This window comes from Schistocerca cancellata, chromosome 8 (genome assembly GCF_023864275.1).
Source record: "Schistocerca cancellata isolate TAMUIC-IGC-003103 chromosome 8, iqSchCanc2.1, whole genome shotgun sequence".
NCBI lineage: Eukaryota > Metazoa > Arthropoda > Insecta > Orthoptera > Acrididae > Schistocerca > Schistocerca cancellata.
In genome coordinates, this window is record NC_064633.1 from 81471219 (window position 1) to 81491843 (window position 20625).

Genomic DNA, 20625 nt, shown 5'->3' on the forward strand with positions numbered 1-20625 from the left:
ACCTTAAGTGATACAATGGCGAGTTGTCGCTATTACCAAAGCGCCGCCGCCGCCGACGACGACGATGATAATCGCGAGGGTCTTTATCAGGGGTAGAAAATACATCACAAGAACTAAGTATTTCACGTCGGCATTCACCGGAGACTGCCAAAAGCAGCAGTGTCTGGTGCCCACTTTAATAGCACCATTCACACTATTCATTTGCGAGAGCATTTCTTAAATACCGCACCCATTCATAATTTTTTTTATCCTTGACCGCTTTTTTCGAAAGGGCCACGGTGGGAGGGGCTGTTACAAAATTCATTTGCCTCCTGTGAGGATCGAACTCACGACCTCTGGTTTACTAGACCAGCGCTCTGCCACTGAGCTAAGGAGGCGCCTCCTAGCGCGCTTTTCGGGTACTTTGTTCTTACAGACTAGTCAATCGGAGCCCTTCAGCTCGAAACGCACCGCATGAGCGACCATTATTTGCATTTCGTTAGCACAGCTGCTGCTTTCCTACACATCTCACACCATATCGATGTACAAATTAAATTCCAAAACAAATTTATTTCATTTCAGAGTTACTTTCAGCTTCAAATACCGTTCCTCTGATATTCATCCGAAGCTAGGCATCGTCGTAACCCGTTACGTTCATCACGCAAGGCTCACGAGAGGGGCGCATGTTGGATCCGCGTAGACACAAAATTTTGAGCCGCCCAGCGTGGGGCTCGAACCCACGACCCTGAGATTAAGAGTCTCATGCTCTACCGACTGAGCTAGCCGGGCTGTACACAAGGGTTACGAGCCATACAATACTGATTTGACCTGCGACCATCTATTGAAGATTCTTTTGACTACAGCTTATTTCCTGCTGCCACAAATCAGCTACAATCCTATTTAATGAAAAATTGTCTCCGAAAGGCATCAAATCTGCTTGAAATGATACGTGGCTATCAGCACCATTATTCAACACACATGCTCGACTGTGCGCAGACGCCTGTGGCGTAGCCCTTGGGTCCTGAATCAGATGCAGTAGTTGCAACAAAAACTCTCCTGAACGGCACTGTGCCGAAAATTTCGCTACACATCACCCTTGTGTTGCTTGTGCTTCAGGTAGACGCCGGTTTTGCAGCCAGGAAGCGGACAGCAGCTACTTTCAACTAGTTTTGCAGTACTCAAACAACACACTAAAACAGCATGCATCTTTTGCAGAACAGGAAAAACTCGACCATGACAGGATTCGAACCTGCAATCTTCGGATCCGAAGTCCGACGCCTTATCCATTAGGCCACACGGTCACTGGCGCAATATGCTTCCCCACACACACCTCATTTTCACCATTTGTACACTTGGCGGAATGAATTTCCCATCTTTGACCCAGTTCTCCATCTCAAATTTTAGTACTAAAAGTGCGACGCTACTTCTTGCTGTGTCCCATCGCAAGTTACATTCAAGCCCTTATGACGCTGATCAAACAAGAGGTGGCAAATCAGCTTCAATCGCTTAGTGCCATCTCAGTCGCTTGCGGAAGGTACCTCACCTTAAGTGATACAATGGCGAGTTGTCGCTATTACCAAAGCGCCGCCGCCGCCGACGACGACGATGATAATCGCGAGGGTCTTTATCAGGGGTAGAAAATACATCACAAGAACTAAGTATTTCACGTCGGCATTCACCGGAGACTGCCAAAAGCAGCAGTGTCTGGTGCCCACTTTAATAGCACCATTCACACTATTCATTTGCGAGAGCATTTCTTAAATACCGCACCCATTCATAATTTTTATATCCTTGACCGCTTTTTTCGAAAGGGCCACGGTGGGAGGGGCTGTTACAAAATTCATTTGCCTCCTGTGAGGATCGAACTCACGACCTCTGGTTTACTAGACCAGCGCTCTGCCACTGAGCTAAGGAGGCGCCTCCTAGCGCGCTTTTCGGGTACTTTGTTCTTACAGACTAGTCAATCGGAGCCCTTCAGCTCGAAACGCACCGCATGAGCGACCATTATTTGCATTTCGTTAGCACAGCTGCTGCTTTCCTACACATCTCACACCATATCGATGTACAAATTAAATTCCAAAACAAATTTATTTCATTTCAGAGTTACTTTCAGCTTCAAATACCGTTCCTCTGATATTCATCCGAAGCTAGGCATCGTCGTAACCCGTTACGTTCATCACGCAAGGCTCACGAGAGGGGCGCATGTTGGATCCGCGTAGACACAAAATTTTGAGCCGCCCAGCGTGGGGCTCGAACCCACGACCCTGAGATTAAGAGTCTCATGCTCTACCGACTGAGCTAGCCGGGCTGTACACAAGGGTTACGAGCCATACAATACTGATTTGACCTGCGACCATCTATTGAAGATTCTTTTGACTACAGCTTATTTCCTGCTGCCACAAATCAGCTACAATCCTATTTAATGAAAAATTGTCTCCGAAAGGCATCAAATCTGCTTGAAAAGATACGTGGCTATCAGCACCATTATTCAACACACATGCTCGACTGTGCGCAGACGCCTGTGGCGTAGCCCTTGGGTCCTGAATCAGATGCAGTAGTTGCAACAAAAACTCTCCTGAACGGCACTGTGCCGAAAATTTCGCTACACATCACCCTTGTCTTGCTTGTGCTTCAGGTAGACGCCGGTTTTGCAGCCAGGAAGCGGACAGCAGCTACTTTCAACTAGTTTTGCAGTACTCAAACAACACACTAAAACAGCATGCATCTTTTGCAGAACAGGAAAAACTCGACCGTGACAGGATTCGAACCTGCAATCTTCGGATCCGAAGTCCGACGCCTTATCCATTAGGCCACACGGTCACTGGCGCAATATGCTTCCCCACACACACCTCATTTTCACCATTTGTACACTTGGCGGAATGAATTTCCCATCTTTGACCCAGTTCTCCATCTCAAATTTTAGTACTAAAAGTGCGACGCTACTTCTTGCTGTGTCCCATCGCAAGTTACATTCAAGCCCTTATGACGCTGATCAAACAAGAGGTGGCAAATCAGCTTCAATCGCTTAGTGCCATCTCAGTCGCTTGCGGAAGGTACCTCACCTTAAGTGATACAATGGCGAGTTGTCGCTATTACCAAAGCGCCGCCGCCGCCGCCGACGACGACGACGACGACGACGATGATAATCGCGATGGTCTTTATCAGGGGTAGAAAATACATCACAAGAACTAAGTATTTCACGTCGGCATTCACCGGAGACTGCCAAAAGCAGCAGTGTCTGGTGCCCACTTTAATAGCACCATTCACACTATTCATTTGCGAGAGCATTTCTTAAATACCGCACCCATTCATAATTTTTATATCCTTGACCGCTTTTTTCGAAAGGGCCACGGTGGGAGGGGCTGTTACAAAATTCATTTGCCTCCTGTGAGGATCGAACTCACGACCTCTGGTTTACTAGACCAGTGCTCTGCCACTGAGCTAAGGAGGCGCCTCCTAGCGCGCTTTTCGGGTACTTTGTTCTTACAGACTAGTGAATCGGAGCCCTTCAGCTCGAAACGCACCGCATGAGCGACCATTATTTGCATTTCGTTAGCACAGCTGCTGCTTTCCTACACATCTCACATCATATCGATGTACAAATTAAATTCCAAAACAAATTTATTTCATTTCAGAGTTACTTTCAGCTTCAAATACCGTTCCTCTGATATTCATCCGAAGCTAGGCATCGTCGTAACCCGTTACGTTCATCACGCAAGGCTCACGAGAGGGGCGCATGTTGGATCCGCGTAGACACAAAATTTTGAGCCGCCCAGCGTGGGGCTCGAACCCACGACCCTGAGATTAAGAGTCTCATGCTCTACCGACTGAGCTAGCCGGGCTGTACACAAGGGTTACGAGCCATACAATACTGATTTGACCTGCGACCATCTATTGAAGATTCTTTTGACTACAGCTTATTTCCTGCTGCCACAAATCAGCTACAATCCTATTTAATGAAAAATTGTCTCCGAAAGGCATCAAATCTGCTTGAAATGATACGTGGCTATCAGCACCATTATTCAACACACATGCTCGACTGTGCGCAGACGCCTGTGGCGTAGCCCTTGGGTCCTGAATCAGATGCAGTAGTTGCAACAAAAACTCTCCTGAACGGCACTGTGCCGAAAATTTCGCTACAGATCACCCTTGTGTTGCTTGTGCTTCAGGTAGACGCCGGTTTTGCAGCCAGGAAGCGGACAGCAGCTACTTTCAACTAGTTTTGCAGTACTCAAACAACACACTAAAACAGCATGCATCTTTTGCAGAACAGGAAAAACTCGACCATGACAGGATTCGAACCTGCAATCTTCGGATCCGAAGTCCGACGCCTTATCCATTAGGCCACACGGTCACTGGCGCAATATGCTTCCCCACACACACCTCATTTTCACCATTTGTACACTTGGCGGAATGAATTTCCCATCTTTGACCCAGTTCTCCATCTCAAATTTTAGTACTAAAAGTGCGACGCTACTTCTTGCTGTGTCCCATCGCAAGTTACATTCAAGCCCTTATGACGCTGATCAAACAAGAGGTGGCAAATCAGCTTCAATCGCTTAGTGCCATCTCAGTCGCTTGCGGAAGGTACCTCACCTTAAGTGATACAATGGCGAGTTGTCGCTATTACCAAAGCGCCGCCGCCGCCGACGACGACGATGATAATCGCGAGGGTCTTTATCAGGGGTAGAAAATACATCACAAGAACTAAGTATTTCACGTCGGCATTCACCGGAGACTGCCAAAAGCAGCAGTGTCTGGTGCCCACTTTAATAGCACCATTCACACTATTCATTTGCGAGAGCATTTCTTAAATACCGCACCCATTCATAATTTTTATATCCTTGACCGCTTTTTTCGAAAGGGCCACGGTGGGAGGGGCTGTTACAAAATTCATTTGCCTCCTGTGAGGATCGAACTCACGACCTCTGGTTTACTAGACCAGCGCTCTGCCACTGAGCTAAGGAGGCGCCTCCTAGCGCGCTTTTTTCGAAAGGGCCACGGTGGGAGGGGCTGTTACAAAATTCATTTGCCTCTTGTGAGGATCGAACTCACGACCTCTGGTTTACTAGACCAGCGCTCTGCCACTGAGCTAAGGAGGCGCCTCCTAGCGCGCTTTTCGGGTACTTTGTTCTTACAGACTAGTGAATCGGAGCCCTTCAGCTCGAAACGCACCGCATGAGCGACCATTATTTGCATTTCGTTAGCACAGCTGCTGCTTTCCTACACATCTCACACCATATCGATGTACAAATTAAATTCCAAAACAAATTTATTTCATTTCAGAGTTACTTTCAGCTTCAAATACCGTTCCTCTGATATTCATCCGAAGCTAGGCATCGTCGTAACCCGTTACGTTCATCACGCAAGGCTCACGAGAGGGGCGCATGTTGGATCCGCGTAGACACAAAATTTTGAGCCGCCCAGCGTGGGGCTCGAACCCACGACCCTGAGATTAAGAGTCTCATGCTCTACCGACTGAGCTAGCCGGGCTGTACACAAGGGTTACGAGCCATACAATACTGATTTGACCTGCGACCATCTATTGAAGATTCTTTTGACTACAGCTTATTTCCTGCTGCCACAAATCAGCTACAATCCTATTTAATGAAAAATTGTCTCCGAAAGGCATCAAATCTGCTTGAAATGATACGTGGCTATCAGCACCATTATTCAACACACATGCTCGACTGTGCGCAGACGCCTGTGGCGTAGCCCTTGGGTCCTGAATCAGATGCAGTAGTTGCAACAAAAACTCTCCTGAACGGCACTGTGCCGAAAATTTCGCTACACATCACCCTTGTCTTGCTTGTGCTTCAGGTAGACGCCGGTTTTGCAGCCAGGAAGCGGACAGCAGCTACTTTCAACTAGTTTTGCAGTACTCAAACAACACACTAAAACAGCATGCATCTTTTGCAGAACAGGAAAAACTCGACCGTGACAGGATTCGAACCTGCAATCTTCGGATCCGAAGTCCGACGCCTTATCCATTAGGCCACACGGTCACTGGCGCAATATGCTTCCCCACACACACCTCATTTTCACCATTTGTACACTTGGCGGAATGAATTTCCCATCTTTGACCCAGTTCTCCATCTCAAATTTTAGTACTAAAAGTGCGACGCTACTTCTTGCTGTGTCCCATCGCAAGTTACATTCAAGCCCTTATGACGCTGATCAAACAAGAGGTGGCAAATCAGCTTCAATCGCTTAGTGCCATCTCAGTCGCTTGCGGAAGGTACCTCACCTTAAGTGATACAATGGCGAGTTGTCGCTATTACCAAAGCGCCGCCGCCGCCGACGACGACGATGATAATCGCGAGGGTCTTTATCAGGGGTAGAAAATACATCACAAGAACTAAGTATTTCACGTCGGCATTCACCGGAGACTGCCAAAAGCAGCAGTGTCTGGTGCCCACTTTAATAGCACCATTCACACTATTCATTTGCGAGAGCATTTCTTAAATACCGCACCCATTCATAATTTTTATATCCTTGACCGCTTTTTTCGAAAGGGCCACGGTGGGAGGGGCTGTTACAAAATTCATTTGCCTCCTGTGAGGATCGAACTCACGACCTCTGGTTTACTAGACCAGCGCTCTGCCACTGAGCTAAGGAGGCGCCTCCTAGCGCGCTTTTTTCGAAAGGGCCACGGTGGGAGGGGCTGTTACAAAATTCATTTGCCTCCTGTGAGGATCGAACTCACGACCTCTGGTTTACTAGACCACCGCTCTGCCACTGAGCTAAGGAGGCGCCTCCTAGCGCGCTTTTCGGGTACTTTGTTCTTACAGACTAGTGAATCGGAGCCCTTCAGCTCGAAACGCACCGCATGAGCGACCATTATTTGCATTTCGTTAGCACAGCTGCTGCTTTCCTACACATCTCACATCATATCGATGTACAAATTAAATTCCAAAACAAATTTATTTCATTTCAGAGTTACTTTCAGCTTCAAATACCGTTCCTCTGATATTCATCCGAAGCTAGGCATCGTCGTAACCCGTTACGTTCATCACGCAAGGCTCACGAGAGGGGCGCATGTTGGATCCGCGTAGACACAAAATTTTGAGGCGCCCAGCGTGGGGCTCGAACCCACGACCCTGAGATTAAGAGTCTCATGCTCTACCGACTGAGCTAGCCGGGCTGTACACAAGGGTTACGAGCCATACAATACTGATTTGACCTGCGACCATCTATTGAAGATTCTTTTGACTACAGCTTATTTCCTGCTGCCACAAATCAGCTACAATCCTATTTAATGAAAAATTGTCTCCGAAAGGCATCAAATCTGCTTGAAATGATACGTGGCTATCAGCACCATTATTCAACACACATGCTCGACTGTGCGCAGACGCCTGTGGCGTAGCCCTTGGGTCCTGAATCAGATGCAGTAGTTGCAACAAAAACTCTCCTGAACGGCACTGTGCCGAAAATTTCGCTACAGATCACCCTTGTGTTGCTTGTGCTTCAGGTAGACGCCGGTTTTGCAGCCAGGAAGCGGACAGCAGCTACTTTCAACTAGTTTTGCAGTACTCAAACAACACACTAAAACAGCATGCATCTTTTGCAGAACAGGAAAAACTCGACCATAACAGGATTCGAACCTGCAATCTTCGGATCCGAAGTCCGACGCCTTATCCATTAGGCCACACGGTCACTGGCGCAATATGCTTCCCCACACACACCTCATTTTCACCATTTGTACACTTGGCGGAATGAATTTCCCATCTTTGACCCAGTTCTCCATCTCAAATTTTAGTACTAAAAGTGCGACGCTACTTCTTGCTGTGTCCCATCGCAAGTTACATTCAAGCCCTTATGACGCTGATCAAACAAGAGGTGGCAAATCAGCTTCAATCGCTTAGTGCCATCTCAGTCGCTTGCGGAAGGTACCTCACCTTAAGTGATACAATGGCGAGTTGTCGCTATTACCAAAGCGCCGCCGCCGCCGACGACGACGATGATAATCGCGAGGGTCTTTATCAGGGGTAGAAAATACATCACAAGAACTAAGTATTTCACGTCGGCATTCACCGGAGACTGCCAAAAGCAGCAGTGTCTGGTGCCCACTTTAATAGCACCATTCACACTATTCATTTGCGAGAGCATTTCTTAAATACCGCACCCATTCATAATTTTTATATCCTTGACCGCTTTTTTCGAAAGGGCCACGGTGGGAGGGGCTGTTACAAAATTCATTTGCCTCCTGTGAGGATCGAACTCACGACCTCTGGTTTACTAGACCAGCGCTCTGCCACTGAGCTAAGGAGGCGCCTCCTAGCGCGCTTTTCGGGTACTTTGTTCTTACAGACTAGTGAATCGGAGCCCTTCATCTCGAAACGCACCGCATGAGCGACCATTATTTGCATTTCGTTAGCACAGCTGCTGCTTTCCTACACATCTCACACCATATCGATGTACAAATTAAATTCCAAAACAAATTTATTTCATTTCAGAGTTACTTTCAGCTTCAAATACCGTTCCTCTGATATTCATCCGAAGCTAGGCATCGTCGTAACCCGTTACGTTCATCACGCAAGGCTCACGAGAGGGGCGCATGTTGGATCCGCGTAGACACAAAATTTTGAGGCGCCCAGCGTGGGGCTCGAACCCACGACCCTGAGATTAAGAGTCTCATGCTCTACCGACTGAGCTAGCCGGGCTGTACACAAGGGTTACGAGCCATACAATACTGATTTGACCTGCGACCATCTATTGAAGATTCTTTTGACTACAGCTTATTTCCTGCTGCCACAAATCAGCTACAATCCTATTTAATGAAAAATTGTCTCCGAAAGGCATCAAATCTGCTTGAAATGATACGTGGCTATCAGCACCATTATTCAACACACATGCTCGACTGTGCGCAGACGCCTGTGGCGTAGCCCTTGGGTCCTGAATCAGATGCAGTAGTTGCAACAAAAACTCTCCTGAACGGCACTGTGCCGAAAATTTCGCTACACATCACCCTTGTCTTGCTTGTGCTTCAGGTAGACGCCGGTTTTGCAGCCAGGAAGCGGACAGCAGCTACTTTCAACTAGTTTTGCAGTACTCAAACAACACACTAAAACAGCATGCATCTTTTGCAGAACAGGAAAAACTCGACCATGACAGGATTCGAACCTGCAATCTTCGGATCCGAAGTCCGACGCCTTATCCATTAGGCCACACGGTCACTGGCGCAATATGCTTCCCCACACACACCTCATTTTCACCATTTGTACACTTGGCGGAATGAATTTCCCATCTTTGACCCAGTTCTCCATCTCAAATTTTAGTACTAAAAGTGCGACGCTACTTCTTGCTGTGTCCCATCGCAAGTTACATTCAAGCCCTTATGACGCTGATCAAACAAGAGGTGGCAAATCAGCTTCAATCGCTTAGTGCCATCTCAGTCGCTTGCGGAAGGTACCTCACCTTAAGTGATACAATGGCGAGTTGTCGCTATTACCAAAGCGCCGCCGCCGCCGACGACGACGATGATAATCGCGAGGGTCTTTATCAGGGGTAGAAAATACATCACAAGAACTAAGTATTTCACGTCGGCATTCACCGGAGACTGCCAAAAGCAGCAGTGTCTGGTGCCCACTTTAATAGCACCATTCACACTATTCATTTGCGAGAGCATTTCTTAAATACCGCACCCATTCATAATTTTTATATCCTTGACCGCTTTTTTCGAAAGGGCCACGGTGGGAGGGGCTGTTACAAAATTCATTTGCCTCCTGTGAGGATCGAACTCACGACCTCTGGTTTACTAGACCAGCGCTCTGCCACTGAGCTAAGGAGGCGCCTCCTAGCGCGCTTTTTTCGAAAGGGCCACGGTGGGAGGGGCTGTTACAAAATTCATTTGCCTCCTGTGAGGATCGAACTCACGACCTCTGGTTTACTAGACCAGCGCTCTGCCACTGAGCTAAGGAGGCGCCTCCTAGCGCGCTTTTCGGGTACTTTGTTCTTACAGACTAGTGAATCGGAGCCCTTCAGCTCGAAACGCACCGCATGAGCGACCATTATTTGCATTTCGTTAGCACAGCTGCTGCTTTCCTACACATCTCACATCATATCGATGTACAAATTAAATTCCAAAACAAATTTATTTCATTTCAGAGTTACTTTCAGCTTCAAATACCGTTCCTCTGATATTCATCCGAAGCTAGGCATCGTCGTAACCCGTTACGTTCATCACGCAAGGCTCACGAGAGGGGCGCATGTTGGATCCGCGTAGACACAAAATTTTGAGCCGCCCAGCGTGGGGCTCGAACCCACGACCCTGAGATTAAGAGTCTCATGCTCTACCGACTGAGCTAGCCGGGCTGTACACAAGGGTTACGAGCCATACAATACTGATTTGACCTGCGACCATCTATTGAAGATTCTTTTGACTACAGCTTATTTCCTGCTGCCACAAATCAGCTACAATCCTATTTAATGAAAAATTGTCTCCGAAAGGCATCAAATCTGCTTGAAATGATACGTGGCTATCAGCACCATTATTCAACACACATGCTCGACTGTGCGCAGACGCCTGTGGCGTAGCCCTTGGGTCCTGAATCAGATGCAGTAGTTGCAACAAAAACTCTCCTGAACGGCACTGTGCCGAAAATTTCGCTACAGATCACCCTTGTGTTGCTTGTGCTTCAGGTAGACGCCGGTTTTGCAGCCAGGAAGCGGACAGCAGCTACTTTCAACTAGTTTTGCAGTACTCAAACAACACACTAAAACAGCATGCATCTTTTGCAGAACAGGAAAAACTCGACCATGACAGGATTCGAACCTGCAATCTTCGGATCCGAAGTCCGACGCCTTATCCATTAGGCCACACGGTCACTGGCGCAATATGCTTCCCCACACACACCTCATTTTCACCATTTGTACACTTGGCGGAATGAATTTCCCATCTTTGACCCAGTTCTCCATCTCAAATTTTAGTACTAAAAGTGCGACGCTACTTCTTGCTGTGTCCCATCGCAAGTTACATTCAAGCCCTTATGACGCTGATCAAACAAGAGGTGGCAAATCAGCTTCAATCGCTTAGTGCCATCTCAGTCGCTTGCGGAAGGTACCTCACCTTAAGTGATACAATGGCGAGTTGTCGCTATTACCAAAGCGCCGCCGCCGCCGACGACGACGATGATAATCGCGAGGGTCTTTATCAGGGGTAGAAAATACATCACAAGAACTAAGTATTTCACGTCGGCATTCACCGGAGACTGCCAAAAGCAGCAGTGTCTGGTGCCCACTTTAATAGCACCATTCACACTATTCATTTGCGAGAGCATTTCTTAAATACCGCACCCATTCATAATTTTTATATCCTTGACCGCTTTTTTCGAAAGGGCCACGGTGGGAGGGGCTGTTACAAAATTCATTTGCCTCCTGTGAGGATCGAACTCACGACCTCTGGTTTACTAGACCAGCGCTCTGCCACTGAGCTAAGGAGGCGCCTCCTAGCGCGCTTTTCGGGTACTTTGTTCTTACAGACTAGTCAATCGGAGCCCTTCAGCTCGAAACGCACCGCATGAGCGACCATTATTTGCATTTCGTTAGCACAGCTGCTGCTTTCCTACACATCTCACACCATATCGATGTACAAATTAAATTCCAAAACAAATTTATTTCATTTCAGAGTTACTTTCAGCTTCAAATACCGTTCCTCTGATATTCATCCGAAGCTAGGCATCGTCGTAACCCGTTACGTTCATCACGCAAGGCTCACGAGAGGGGCGCATGTTGGATCCGCGTAGACACAAAATTTTGAGCCGCCCAGCGTGGGGCTCGAACCCACGACCCTGAGATTAAGAGTCTCATGCTCTACCGACTGAGCTAGCCGGGCTGTACACAAGGGTTACGAGCCATACAATACTGATTTGACCTGCGACCATCTATTGAAGATTCTTTTGACTACAGCTTATTTCCTGCTGCCACAAATCAGCTACAATCCTATTTAATGAAAAATTGTCTCCGAAAGGCATCAAATCTGCTTGAAATGATACGTGGCTATCAGCACCATTATTCAACACACATGCTCGACTGTGCGCAGACGCCTGTGGCGTAGCCCTTGGGTCCTGAATCAGATGCAGTAGTTGCAACAAAAACTCTCCTGAACGGCACTGTGCCGAAAATTTCGCTACACATCACCCTTGTCTTGCTTGTGCTTCAGGTAGACGCCGGTTTTGCAGCCAGGAAGCGGACAGCAGCTACTTTCAACTAGTTTTGCAGTACTCAAACAACACACTAAAACAGCATGCATCTTTTGCAGAACAGGAAAAACTCGACCGTGACAGGATTCGAACCTGCAATCTTCGGATCCGAAGTCCGACGCCTTATCCATTAGGCCACACGGTCACTGGCGCAATATGCTTCCCCACACACACCTCATTTTCACCATTTGTACACTTGGCGGAATGAATTTCCCATCTTTGACCCAGTTCTCCATCTCAAATTTTAGTACTAAAAGTGCGACGCTACTTCTTGCTGTGTCCCATCGCAAGTTACATTCAAGCCCTTATGACGCTGATCAAACAAGAGGTGGCAAATCAGCTTCAATCGCTTAGTGCCATCTCAGTCGCTTGCGGAAGGTACCTCACCTTAAGTGATACAATGGCGAGTTGTCGCTATTACCAAAGCGCCGCCGCCGCCGCCGACGACGACGACGACGACGACGATGATAATCGCGATGGTCTTTATCAGGGGTAGAAAATACATCACAAGAACTAAGTATTTCACGTCGGCATTCACCGGAGACTGCCAAAAGCAGCAGTGTCTGGTGCCCACTTTAATAGCACCATTCACACTATTCATTTGCGAGAGCATTTCTTAAATACCGCACCCATTCATAATTTTTATATCCTTGACCGCTTTTTTCGAAAGGGCCACGGTGGGAGGGGCTGTTACAAAATTCATTTGCCTCCTGTGAGGATCGAACTCACGACCTCTGGTTTACTAGACCAGCGCTCTGCCACTGAGCTAAGGAGGCGCCTCCTAGCGCGCTTTTCGGGTACTTTGTTCTTACAGACTAGTGAATCGGAGCCCTTCAGCTCGAAACGCACCGCATGAGCGACCATTATTTGCATTTCGTTAGCACAGCTGCTGCTTTCCTACACATCTCACATCATATCGATGTACAAATTAAATTCCAAAACAAATTTATTTCATTTCAGAGTTACTTTCAGCTTCAAATACCGTTCCTCTGATATTCATCCGAAGCTAGGCATCGTCGTAACCCGTTACGTTCATCACGCAAGGCTCACGAGAGGGGCGCATGTTGGATCCGCGTAGACACAAAATTTTGAGCCGCCCAGCGTGGGGCTCGAACCCACGACCCTGAGATTAAGAGTCTCATGCTCTACCGACTGAGCTAGCCGGGCTGTACACAAGGGTTACGAGCCATACAATACTGATTTGACCTGCGACCATCTATTGAAGATTCTTTTGACTACAGCTTATTTCCTGCTGCCACAAATCAGCTACAATCCTATTTAATGAAAAATTGTCTCCGAAAGGCATCAAATCTGCTTGAAATGATACGTGGCTATCAGCACCATTATTCAACACACATGCTCGACTGTGCGCAGACGCCTGTGGCGTAGCCCTTGGGTCCTGAATCAGATGCAGTAGTTGCAACAAAAACTCTCCTGAACGGCACTGTGCCGAAAATTTCGCTACAGATCACCCTTGTGTTGCTTGTGCTTCAGGTAGACGCCGGTTTTGCAGCCAGGAAGCGGACAGCAGCTACTTTCAACTAGTTTTGCAGTACTCAAACAACACACTAAAACAGCATGCATCTTTTGCAGAACAGGAAAAACTCGACCATGACAGGATTCGAACCTGCAATCTTCGGATCCGAAGTCCGACGCCTTATCCATTAGGCCACACGGTCACTGGCGCAATATGCTTCCCCACACACACCTCATTTTCACCATTTGTACACTTGGCGGAATGAATTTCCCATCTTTGACCCAGTTCTCCATCTCAAATTTTAGTACTAAAAGTGCGACGCTACTTCTTGCTGTGTCCCATCGCAAGTTACATTCAAGCCCTTATGACGCTGATCAAACAAGAGGTGGCAAATCAGCTTCAATCGCTTAGTGCCATCTCAGTCGCTTGCGGAAGGTACCTCACCTTAAGTGATACAATGGCGAGTTGTCGCTATTACCAAAGCGCCGCCGCCGCCGACGACGACGATGATAATCGCGAGGGTCTTTATCAGGGGTAGAAAATACATCACAAGAACTAAGTATTTCACGTCGGCATTCACCGGAGACTGCCAAAAGCAGCAGTGTCTGGTGCCCACTTTAATAGCACCATTCACACTATTCATTTGCGAGAGCATTTCTTAAATACCGCACCCATTCATAATTTTTTTTATCCTTGACCGCTTTTTTCGAAAGGGCCACGGTGGGAGGGGCTGTTACAAAATTCATTTGCCTCCTGTGAGGATCGAACTCACGACCTCTGGTTTACTAGACCAGCGCTCTGCCACTGAGCTAAGGAGGCGCCTCCTAGCGCGCTTTTCGGGTACTTTGTTCTTACAGACTAGTCAATCGGAGCCCTTCAGCTCGAAACGCACCGCATGAGCGACCATTATTTGCATTTCGTTAGCACAGCTGCTGCTTTCCTACACATCTCACACCATATCGATGTACAAATTAAATTCCAAAACAAATTTATTTCATTTCAGAGTTACTTTCAGCTTCAAATACCGTTCCTCTGATATTCATCCGAAGCTAGGCATCGTCGTAACCCGTTACGTTCATCACGCAAGGCTCACGAGAGGGGCGCATGTTGGATCCGCGTAGACACAAAATTTTGAGCCGCCCAGCGTGGGGCTCGAACCCACGACCCTGAGATTAAGAGTCTCATGCTCTACCGACTGAGCTAGCCGGGCTGTACACAAGGGTTACGAGCCATACAATACTGATTTGACCTGCGACCATCTATTGAAGATTCTTTTGACTACAGCTTATTTCCTGCTGCCACAAATCAGCTACAATCCTATTTAATGAAAAATTGTCTCCGAAAGGCATCAAATCTGCTTGAAATGATACGTGGCTATCAGCACCATTATTCAACACACATGCTCGACTGTGCGCAGACGCCTGTGGCGTAGCCCTTGGGTCCTGAATCAGATGCAGTAGTTGCAACAAAAACTCTCCTGAACGGCACTGTGCCGAAAATTTCGCTACACATCACCCTTGTGTTGCTTGTGCTTCAGGTAGACGCCGGTTTTGCAGCCAGGAAGCGGACAGCAGCTACTTTCAACTAGTTTTGCAGTACTCAAACAACACACTAAAACAGCATGCATCTTTTGCAGAACAGGAAAAACTCGACCATGACAGGATTCGAACCTGCAATCTTCGGATCCGAAGTCCGACGCCTTATCCATTAGGCCACACGGTCACTGGCGCAATATGCTTCCCCACACACACCTCATTTTCACCATTTGTACACTTGGCGGAATGAATTTCCCATCTTTGACCCAGTTCTCCATCTCAAATTTTAGTACTAAAAGTGCGACGCTACTTCTTGCTGTGTCCCATCGCAAGTTACATTCAAGCCCTTATGACGCTGATCAAACAAGAGGTGGCAAATCAGCTTCAATCGCTTAGTGCCATCTCAGTCGCTTGCGGAAGGTACCTCACCTTAAGTGATACAATGGCGAGTTGTCGCTATTACCAAAGCGCCGCCGCCGCCGACGACGACGATGATAATCGCGAGGGTCTTTATCAGGGGTAGAAAATACATCACAAGAACTAAGTATTTCACGTCGGCATTCACCGGAGACTGCCAAAAGCAGCAGTGTCTGGTGCCCACTTTAATAGCACCATTCACACTATTCATTTGCGAGAGCATTTCTTAAATACCGCACCCATTCATAATTTTTATATCCTTGACCGCTTTTTTCGAAAGGGCCACGGTGGGAGGGGCTGTTACAAAATTCATTTGCCTCCTGTGAGGATCGAACTCACGACCTCTGGTTTACTAGACCAGCGCTCTGCCACTGAGCTAAGGAGGCGCCTCCTAGCGCGCTTTTCGGGTACTTTGTTCTTACAGACTAGTCAATCGGAGCCCTTCAGCTCGAAACGCACCGCATGAGCGACCATTATTTGCATTTCGTTAGCACAGCTGCTGCTTTCCTACACATCTCACACCATATCGATGTACAAATTAAATTCCAAAACAAATTTATTTCATTTCAGAGTTACTTTCAGCTTCAAATACCGTTCCTCTGATATTCATCCGAAGCTAGGCATCGTCGTAACCCGTTACGTTCATCACGCAAGGCTCACGAGAGGGGCGCATGTTGGATCCGCGTAGACACAAAATTTTGAGCCGCCCAGCGTGGGGCTCGAACCCACGACCCTGAGATTAAGAGTCTCATGCTCTACCGACTGAGCTAGCCGGGCTGTACACAAGGGTTACGAGCCATACAATACTGATTTGACCTGCGACCATCTATTGAAGATTCTTTTGACTACAGCTTATTTCCTGCTGCCACAAATCAGCTACAATCCTATTTAATGAAAAATTGTCTCCGAAAGGCATCAAATCTGCTTGAAATGATACGTGGCTATCAGCACCATTATTCAACACACATGCTCGACTGTGCGCAGACGCCTGTGGCGTAGCCCTTGGGTCCTGAATCAGATGCAGTAGTTGCAACAAAAACTCTCCTGAACGGCACTGTGCCGAAAATTTCGCTACACATCACCCTTGTCTTGCTTGTGCTTCAGGTAGACGCCGGTTTTGCAGCCAGGAAGCGGACAGCAGCTACTTTCAACTAGTTTTGCAGTACTCAAACAACACACTAAAACAGCATGCATCTTTTGCAGAACAGGAAAAACTCGACCGTGACAGGATTCGAACCTGCAATCTTCGGATCCGAAGTCCGACGCCTTATCCATTAGGCCACACGGTCACTGGCGCAATATGCTTCCCCACACACACCTCATTTTCACCATTTGTACACTTGGCGGAATGAATTTCCCATCTTTGACCCAGTTCTCCATCTCAAATTTTAGTACTAAAAGTGCGACGCTACTTCTTGCTGTGTCCCATCGCAAGTTACATTCAAGCCCTTATGACGCTGATCAAACAAGAGGTGGCAAATCAGCTTCAATCGCTTAGTGCCATCTCAGTCGCTTGCGGAAGGTACCTCACCTTAAGTGATACAATGGCGAGTTGTCGCTATTACCAAAGCGCCGCCGCCGCCGCCGCCGACGACGACGACGACGACGATGATAATCGCGATGGTCTTTATCAGGGGTAGAAAATACATCACAAGAACTAAGTATTTCACGTCGGCATTCACCGGAGACTGCCAAAAGCAGCAGTGTCTGGTGCCCACTTTAATAGCACCATTCACACTATTCATTTGCGAGAGCATTTCTTAAATACCGCACCCATTCATAATTTTTATATCCTTGACCGCTTTTTTCGAAAGGGCCACGGTGGGAGGGGCTGTTACAAAATTCATTTGCCTCCTGTGAGGATCGAACTCACGACCTCTGGTTTACTAGACCAGTGCTCTGCCACTGAGCTAAGGAGGCGCCTCCTAGCGCGCTTTTCGGGTACTTTGTTCTTACAGACTAGTGAATCGGAGCCCTTCAGCTCGAAACGCACCGCATGAGCGACCATTATTTGCATTTCGTTAGCACAGCTGCTGCTTTCCTACACATCTCACATCATATCGATGTACAAATTAAATTCCAAAACAAATTTATTTCATTTCAGAGTTACTTTCAGCTTCAAATACCGTTCCTCTGATATTCATCCGAAGCTAGGCATCGTCGTAACCCGTTACGTTCATCACGCAAGGCTCACGAGAGGGGCGCATGTTGGATCCGCGTAGACACAAAATTTTGAGCCGCCCAGCGTGGGGCTCGAACCCACGACCCTGAGATTAAGAGTCTCATGCTCTACCGACTGAGCTAGCCGGGCTGTACACAAGGGTTACGAGCCATACAATACTGATTTGACCTGCGACCATCTATTGAAGATTCTTTTGACTACAGCTTATTTCCTGCTGCCACAAATCAGCTACAATCCTATTTAATGAAAAATTGTCTCCGAAAGGCATCAAATCTGCTTGAAATGATACGTGGCTATCAGCACCATTATTCAACACACATGCTCGACTGTGCGCAGACGCCTGTGGCGTAGCCCTTGGGTCCTGAATCAGATGCAGTAGTTGCAACAAAAACTCTCCTGAACGGCACTGTGCCGAAAATTTCGCTACAGATCACCCTTGTGTTGCTTGTGCTTCAGGTAGACGCCGGTTTTGCAGCCAGGAAGCGGACAGCAGCTACTTTCAACTAGTTTTGCAGTACTCAAACAACACACTAAAACAGCATGCATCTTTTGCAGAACAGGAAAAACTCGACCATGACAGGATTCGAACCTGCAATCTTCGGATCCGAAGTCCGACGCCTTATCCATTAGGCCACACGGTCACTGGCGCAATATGCTTCCCCACACACACCTCATTTTCACCATTTGTACACTTGGCGGAATGAATTTCCCATCTTTGACCCAGTTCTCCATCTCAAATTTTAGTACTAAAAGTGCGACGCTACTTCTTGCTGTGTCCCATCGCAAGTTACATTCAAGCCCTTATGACGCTGATCAAACAAGAGGTGGCAAATCAGCTTCAATCGCTTAGTGCCATCTCAGTCGCTTGCGGAAGGTACCTCACCTTAAGTGATACAATGGCGAGTTGTCGCTATTACCAAAGCGCCGCCGCCGCCGACGACGACGATGATAATCGCGAGGGTCTTTATCAGGGGTAGAAAATACATCACAAGAACTAAGTATTTCACGTCGGCATTCACCGGAGACTGCCAAAAGCAGCAGTGTCTGGTGCCCACTTTAATAGCACCATTCACACTATTCATTTGCGAGAGCATTTCTTAAATACCGCACCCATTCATAATTTTTATATCCTTGACCGCTTTTTTCGAAAGGGCCACGGTGGGAGGGGCTGTTACAAAATTCATTTGCCTCCTGTGAGGATCGAACTCACGACCTCTGGTTTACTAGACCAGCGCTCTGCCACTGAGCTAAGGAGGCGCCTCCTAGCGCGCTTTTTTCGAAAGGGCCACGGTGGGAGGGGCTGTTACAAAATTCATTTGCCTCCTGTGAGGATCGAACTCACGACCTCTGGTTTACTAGACCAGCGCTCTGCCACTGAGCTAAGGAGGCGCCTCCTAGCGCGCTTTTCGGGTACTTTGTTCTTACAGACTAGTGAATCGGAGCCCTTCAGCTCGAAACGCACCGCATGAGCGACCATTATTTGCATTTCGTTAGCACAGCTGCTGCTTTCCTACACATCTCACACCATATCGATGTACAAATTAAATTCCAAAACAAATTTATTTCATTTCAGAGTTACTTTCAGCTTCAAATACCGTTCCTCTGATATTCATCCGAAGCTAGGCATCGTCGTAACCCGTTACGTTCATCACGCAAGGCTCACGAGAGGGGCGCATGTTGGATCCGCGTAGACACAAAATTTTGAGCCGCCCAGCGTGGGGCTCGAACCCACGACCCTGAGATTAAGAGTCTCATGCTCTACCGACTGAGCTAGCCGGGCTGTACACAAGGGTTACGAGCCATACAATACTGATTTGACCTGCGACCATCTATTGAAGATTCTTTTGACTACAGCTTATTTCCTGCTGCCACAAATCAGCTACAATCCTATTTAATGAAAAATTGTCTCCGAAAGGCATCAAATCTGCTTGAAATGATACGTGGCTATCAGCACCATTATTCAACACACATGCTCGACTGTGCGCAGACGCCTGTGGCGTAGCCCTTGGGTCCTGAATCAGATGCAGTAGTTGCAACAAAAACTCTCCTGAACGGCACTGTGCCGAAAATTTCGCTACAGATCACCCTTGTGTTGCTTGTGCTTCAGGTAGACGCCGGTTTTGCAGCCAGGAAGCGGACAGCAGCTACTTTCAACTAGTTTTGCAGTACTCAAACAACACACTAAAACAGCATGCATCTTTTGCAGAACAGGAAAAACTCGACCATGACAGGATTCGAACCTGCAATCTTCGGATCCGAAGTCCGACGCCTTATCCATTAGGCCACACGGTCACTGGCGCAATATGCTTCCCCACACACACCTCATTTTCACCATTTGTACACTTGGCGGAATGAATTTCCCATCTTTGACCCAGTTCTCCATCTCAAATTTTAGTACTAAAAGTGCGACGCTACTTCTTGCTGTGTCCCATCGCAAGTTACATTCAAGCCCTTATGACGCTGATCAAACAAGAGGTGGCAAATCAGCTTCAATCGCTTAGTGCCATCTCAGTCGCTTGCGGAAGGTACCTCACCTTAAGTGATACAATGGCGAGTTGTCGCTATTACCAAAGCGCCGCCGCCGCCGACGACGACGATGATAATCGCGAGGGTCTTTATCAGGGGTAGAAAATACATCACAAGAACTAAGTATTTCACGTCGGCATTCACCGGAGACTGCCAAAAGCAGCAGTGTCTGGTGCCCACTTTAATAGCACCATTCACACTATTCATTTGCGAGAGCATTTCTTAAATACCGCACCCATTCATAATTTTTATATCCTTGACCGCTTTTTTCGAAAGGGCCACGGTGGGAGGGGCTGTTACAAAATTCAT

At 47.5% G+C, this 20625-nt stretch overlaps 43 non-coding genes across 43 annotated transcripts; all 43 read right to left on the bottom strand.

The window, feature by feature from the left end:
- Window positions 1–305: 305 nt before the first annotated feature.
- On the bottom strand, window positions 306–377 carry Trnat-agu (transfer RNA threonine (anticodon AGU)). The gene has a single exon. It is a non-coding gene; the product is annotated as a tRNA-Thr (tRNA).
- Window positions 378–695: 318 nt separating this feature from the next.
- Window positions 696–768, bottom strand: Trnak-cuu (transfer RNA lysine (anticodon CUU)). The gene has a single exon. It is a non-coding gene; the product is annotated as a tRNA-Lys (tRNA).
- Window positions 769–1207: 439 nt separating this feature from the next.
- Window positions 1208–1280, bottom strand: Trnar-ucg (transfer RNA arginine (anticodon UCG)). The gene has a single exon. It is a non-coding gene; the product is annotated as a tRNA-Arg (tRNA).
- A 544-nt stretch (window positions 1281–1824) lies between these two features.
- Window positions 1825–1896, bottom strand: Trnat-agu (transfer RNA threonine (anticodon AGU)). The gene has a single exon. It is a non-coding gene; the product is annotated as a tRNA-Thr (tRNA).
- A 318-nt stretch (window positions 1897–2214) lies between these two features.
- On the bottom strand, window positions 2215–2287 carry Trnak-cuu (transfer RNA lysine (anticodon CUU)). Its single transcript has one exon. It is a non-coding gene; the product is annotated as a tRNA-Lys (tRNA).
- Window positions 2288–2726: 439 nt separating this feature from the next.
- Window positions 2727–2799, bottom strand: Trnar-ucg (transfer RNA arginine (anticodon UCG)). The gene has a single exon. It is a non-coding gene; the product is annotated as a tRNA-Arg (tRNA).
- Window positions 2800–3358: 559 nt separating this feature from the next.
- On the bottom strand, window positions 3359–3430 carry Trnat-agu (transfer RNA threonine (anticodon AGU)). Its single transcript has one exon. It is a non-coding gene; the product is annotated as a tRNA-Thr (tRNA).
- A 318-nt stretch (window positions 3431–3748) lies between these two features.
- On the bottom strand, window positions 3749–3821 carry Trnak-cuu (transfer RNA lysine (anticodon CUU)). The gene has a single exon. It is a non-coding gene; the product is annotated as a tRNA-Lys (tRNA).
- A 439-nt stretch (window positions 3822–4260) lies between these two features.
- Trnar-ucg (transfer RNA arginine (anticodon UCG)) lies at window positions 4261–4333 on the bottom strand. The gene has a single exon. It is a non-coding gene; the product is annotated as a tRNA-Arg (tRNA).
- A 544-nt stretch (window positions 4334–4877) lies between these two features.
- Trnat-agu (transfer RNA threonine (anticodon AGU)) lies at window positions 4878–4949 on the bottom strand. The gene has a single exon. It is a non-coding gene; the product is annotated as a tRNA-Thr (tRNA).
- A 60-nt stretch (window positions 4950–5009) lies between these two features.
- On the bottom strand, window positions 5010–5081 carry Trnat-agu (transfer RNA threonine (anticodon AGU)). The gene has a single exon. It is a non-coding gene; the product is annotated as a tRNA-Thr (tRNA).
- Window positions 5082–5399: 318 nt separating this feature from the next.
- Trnak-cuu (transfer RNA lysine (anticodon CUU)) lies at window positions 5400–5472 on the bottom strand. The gene has a single exon. It is a non-coding gene; the product is annotated as a tRNA-Lys (tRNA).
- A 439-nt stretch (window positions 5473–5911) lies between these two features.
- On the bottom strand, window positions 5912–5984 carry Trnar-ucg (transfer RNA arginine (anticodon UCG)). Its single transcript has one exon. It is a non-coding gene; the product is annotated as a tRNA-Arg (tRNA).
- A 544-nt stretch (window positions 5985–6528) lies between these two features.
- Trnat-agu (transfer RNA threonine (anticodon AGU)) lies at window positions 6529–6600 on the bottom strand. Its single transcript has one exon. It is a non-coding gene; the product is annotated as a tRNA-Thr (tRNA).
- A 60-nt stretch (window positions 6601–6660) lies between these two features.
- Window positions 6661–6732, bottom strand: Trnat-agu (transfer RNA threonine (anticodon AGU)). The gene has a single exon. It is a non-coding gene; the product is annotated as a tRNA-Thr (tRNA).
- Window positions 6733–7050: 318 nt separating this feature from the next.
- On the bottom strand, window positions 7051–7123 carry Trnak-cuu (transfer RNA lysine (anticodon CUU)). The gene has a single exon. It is a non-coding gene; the product is annotated as a tRNA-Lys (tRNA).
- A 439-nt stretch (window positions 7124–7562) lies between these two features.
- Window positions 7563–7635, bottom strand: Trnar-ucg (transfer RNA arginine (anticodon UCG)). Its single transcript has one exon. It is a non-coding gene; the product is annotated as a tRNA-Arg (tRNA).
- A 544-nt stretch (window positions 7636–8179) lies between these two features.
- On the bottom strand, window positions 8180–8251 carry Trnat-agu (transfer RNA threonine (anticodon AGU)). Its single transcript has one exon. It is a non-coding gene; the product is annotated as a tRNA-Thr (tRNA).
- Window positions 8252–8569: 318 nt separating this feature from the next.
- Trnak-cuu (transfer RNA lysine (anticodon CUU)) lies at window positions 8570–8642 on the bottom strand. The gene has a single exon. It is a non-coding gene; the product is annotated as a tRNA-Lys (tRNA).
- A 439-nt stretch (window positions 8643–9081) lies between these two features.
- Trnar-ucg (transfer RNA arginine (anticodon UCG)) lies at window positions 9082–9154 on the bottom strand. The gene has a single exon. It is a non-coding gene; the product is annotated as a tRNA-Arg (tRNA).
- A 544-nt stretch (window positions 9155–9698) lies between these two features.
- Trnat-agu (transfer RNA threonine (anticodon AGU)) lies at window positions 9699–9770 on the bottom strand. Its single transcript has one exon. It is a non-coding gene; the product is annotated as a tRNA-Thr (tRNA).
- Window positions 9771–9830: 60 nt separating this feature from the next.
- Window positions 9831–9902, bottom strand: Trnat-agu (transfer RNA threonine (anticodon AGU)). Its single transcript has one exon. It is a non-coding gene; the product is annotated as a tRNA-Thr (tRNA).
- Window positions 9903–10220: 318 nt separating this feature from the next.
- Window positions 10221–10293, bottom strand: Trnak-cuu (transfer RNA lysine (anticodon CUU)). The gene has a single exon. It is a non-coding gene; the product is annotated as a tRNA-Lys (tRNA).
- Window positions 10294–10732: 439 nt separating this feature from the next.
- Window positions 10733–10805, bottom strand: Trnar-ucg (transfer RNA arginine (anticodon UCG)). Its single transcript has one exon. It is a non-coding gene; the product is annotated as a tRNA-Arg (tRNA).
- Window positions 10806–11349: 544 nt separating this feature from the next.
- On the bottom strand, window positions 11350–11421 carry Trnat-agu (transfer RNA threonine (anticodon AGU)). The gene has a single exon. It is a non-coding gene; the product is annotated as a tRNA-Thr (tRNA).
- A 318-nt stretch (window positions 11422–11739) lies between these two features.
- Trnak-cuu (transfer RNA lysine (anticodon CUU)) lies at window positions 11740–11812 on the bottom strand. Its single transcript has one exon. It is a non-coding gene; the product is annotated as a tRNA-Lys (tRNA).
- Window positions 11813–12251: 439 nt separating this feature from the next.
- On the bottom strand, window positions 12252–12324 carry Trnar-ucg (transfer RNA arginine (anticodon UCG)). The gene has a single exon. It is a non-coding gene; the product is annotated as a tRNA-Arg (tRNA).
- A 559-nt stretch (window positions 12325–12883) lies between these two features.
- Window positions 12884–12955, bottom strand: Trnat-agu (transfer RNA threonine (anticodon AGU)). Its single transcript has one exon. It is a non-coding gene; the product is annotated as a tRNA-Thr (tRNA).
- Window positions 12956–13273: 318 nt separating this feature from the next.
- Window positions 13274–13346, bottom strand: Trnak-cuu (transfer RNA lysine (anticodon CUU)). Its single transcript has one exon. It is a non-coding gene; the product is annotated as a tRNA-Lys (tRNA).
- A 439-nt stretch (window positions 13347–13785) lies between these two features.
- On the bottom strand, window positions 13786–13858 carry Trnar-ucg (transfer RNA arginine (anticodon UCG)). The gene has a single exon. It is a non-coding gene; the product is annotated as a tRNA-Arg (tRNA).
- Window positions 13859–14403: 545 nt separating this feature from the next.
- Window positions 14404–14475, bottom strand: Trnat-agu (transfer RNA threonine (anticodon AGU)). The gene has a single exon. It is a non-coding gene; the product is annotated as a tRNA-Thr (tRNA).
- Window positions 14476–14793: 318 nt separating this feature from the next.
- On the bottom strand, window positions 14794–14866 carry Trnak-cuu (transfer RNA lysine (anticodon CUU)). Its single transcript has one exon. It is a non-coding gene; the product is annotated as a tRNA-Lys (tRNA).
- Window positions 14867–15305: 439 nt separating this feature from the next.
- Window positions 15306–15378, bottom strand: Trnar-ucg (transfer RNA arginine (anticodon UCG)). The gene has a single exon. It is a non-coding gene; the product is annotated as a tRNA-Arg (tRNA).
- Window positions 15379–15922: 544 nt separating this feature from the next.
- Trnat-agu (transfer RNA threonine (anticodon AGU)) lies at window positions 15923–15994 on the bottom strand. Its single transcript has one exon. It is a non-coding gene; the product is annotated as a tRNA-Thr (tRNA).
- A 318-nt stretch (window positions 15995–16312) lies between these two features.
- On the bottom strand, window positions 16313–16385 carry Trnak-cuu (transfer RNA lysine (anticodon CUU)). Its single transcript has one exon. It is a non-coding gene; the product is annotated as a tRNA-Lys (tRNA).
- Window positions 16386–16824: 439 nt separating this feature from the next.
- On the bottom strand, window positions 16825–16897 carry Trnar-ucg (transfer RNA arginine (anticodon UCG)). Its single transcript has one exon. It is a non-coding gene; the product is annotated as a tRNA-Arg (tRNA).
- Window positions 16898–17456: 559 nt separating this feature from the next.
- Trnat-agu (transfer RNA threonine (anticodon AGU)) lies at window positions 17457–17528 on the bottom strand. Its single transcript has one exon. It is a non-coding gene; the product is annotated as a tRNA-Thr (tRNA).
- Window positions 17529–17846: 318 nt separating this feature from the next.
- On the bottom strand, window positions 17847–17919 carry Trnak-cuu (transfer RNA lysine (anticodon CUU)). Its single transcript has one exon. It is a non-coding gene; the product is annotated as a tRNA-Lys (tRNA).
- Window positions 17920–18358: 439 nt separating this feature from the next.
- On the bottom strand, window positions 18359–18431 carry Trnar-ucg (transfer RNA arginine (anticodon UCG)). The gene has a single exon. It is a non-coding gene; the product is annotated as a tRNA-Arg (tRNA).
- Window positions 18432–18975: 544 nt separating this feature from the next.
- On the bottom strand, window positions 18976–19047 carry Trnat-agu (transfer RNA threonine (anticodon AGU)). Its single transcript has one exon. It is a non-coding gene; the product is annotated as a tRNA-Thr (tRNA).
- A 60-nt stretch (window positions 19048–19107) lies between these two features.
- Trnat-agu (transfer RNA threonine (anticodon AGU)) lies at window positions 19108–19179 on the bottom strand. Its single transcript has one exon. It is a non-coding gene; the product is annotated as a tRNA-Thr (tRNA).
- Window positions 19180–19497: 318 nt separating this feature from the next.
- Trnak-cuu (transfer RNA lysine (anticodon CUU)) lies at window positions 19498–19570 on the bottom strand. The gene has a single exon. It is a non-coding gene; the product is annotated as a tRNA-Lys (tRNA).
- A 439-nt stretch (window positions 19571–20009) lies between these two features.
- Trnar-ucg (transfer RNA arginine (anticodon UCG)) lies at window positions 20010–20082 on the bottom strand. Its single transcript has one exon. It is a non-coding gene; the product is annotated as a tRNA-Arg (tRNA).
- Between the last annotated feature and the right edge of the window lie 543 nt (window positions 20083–20625).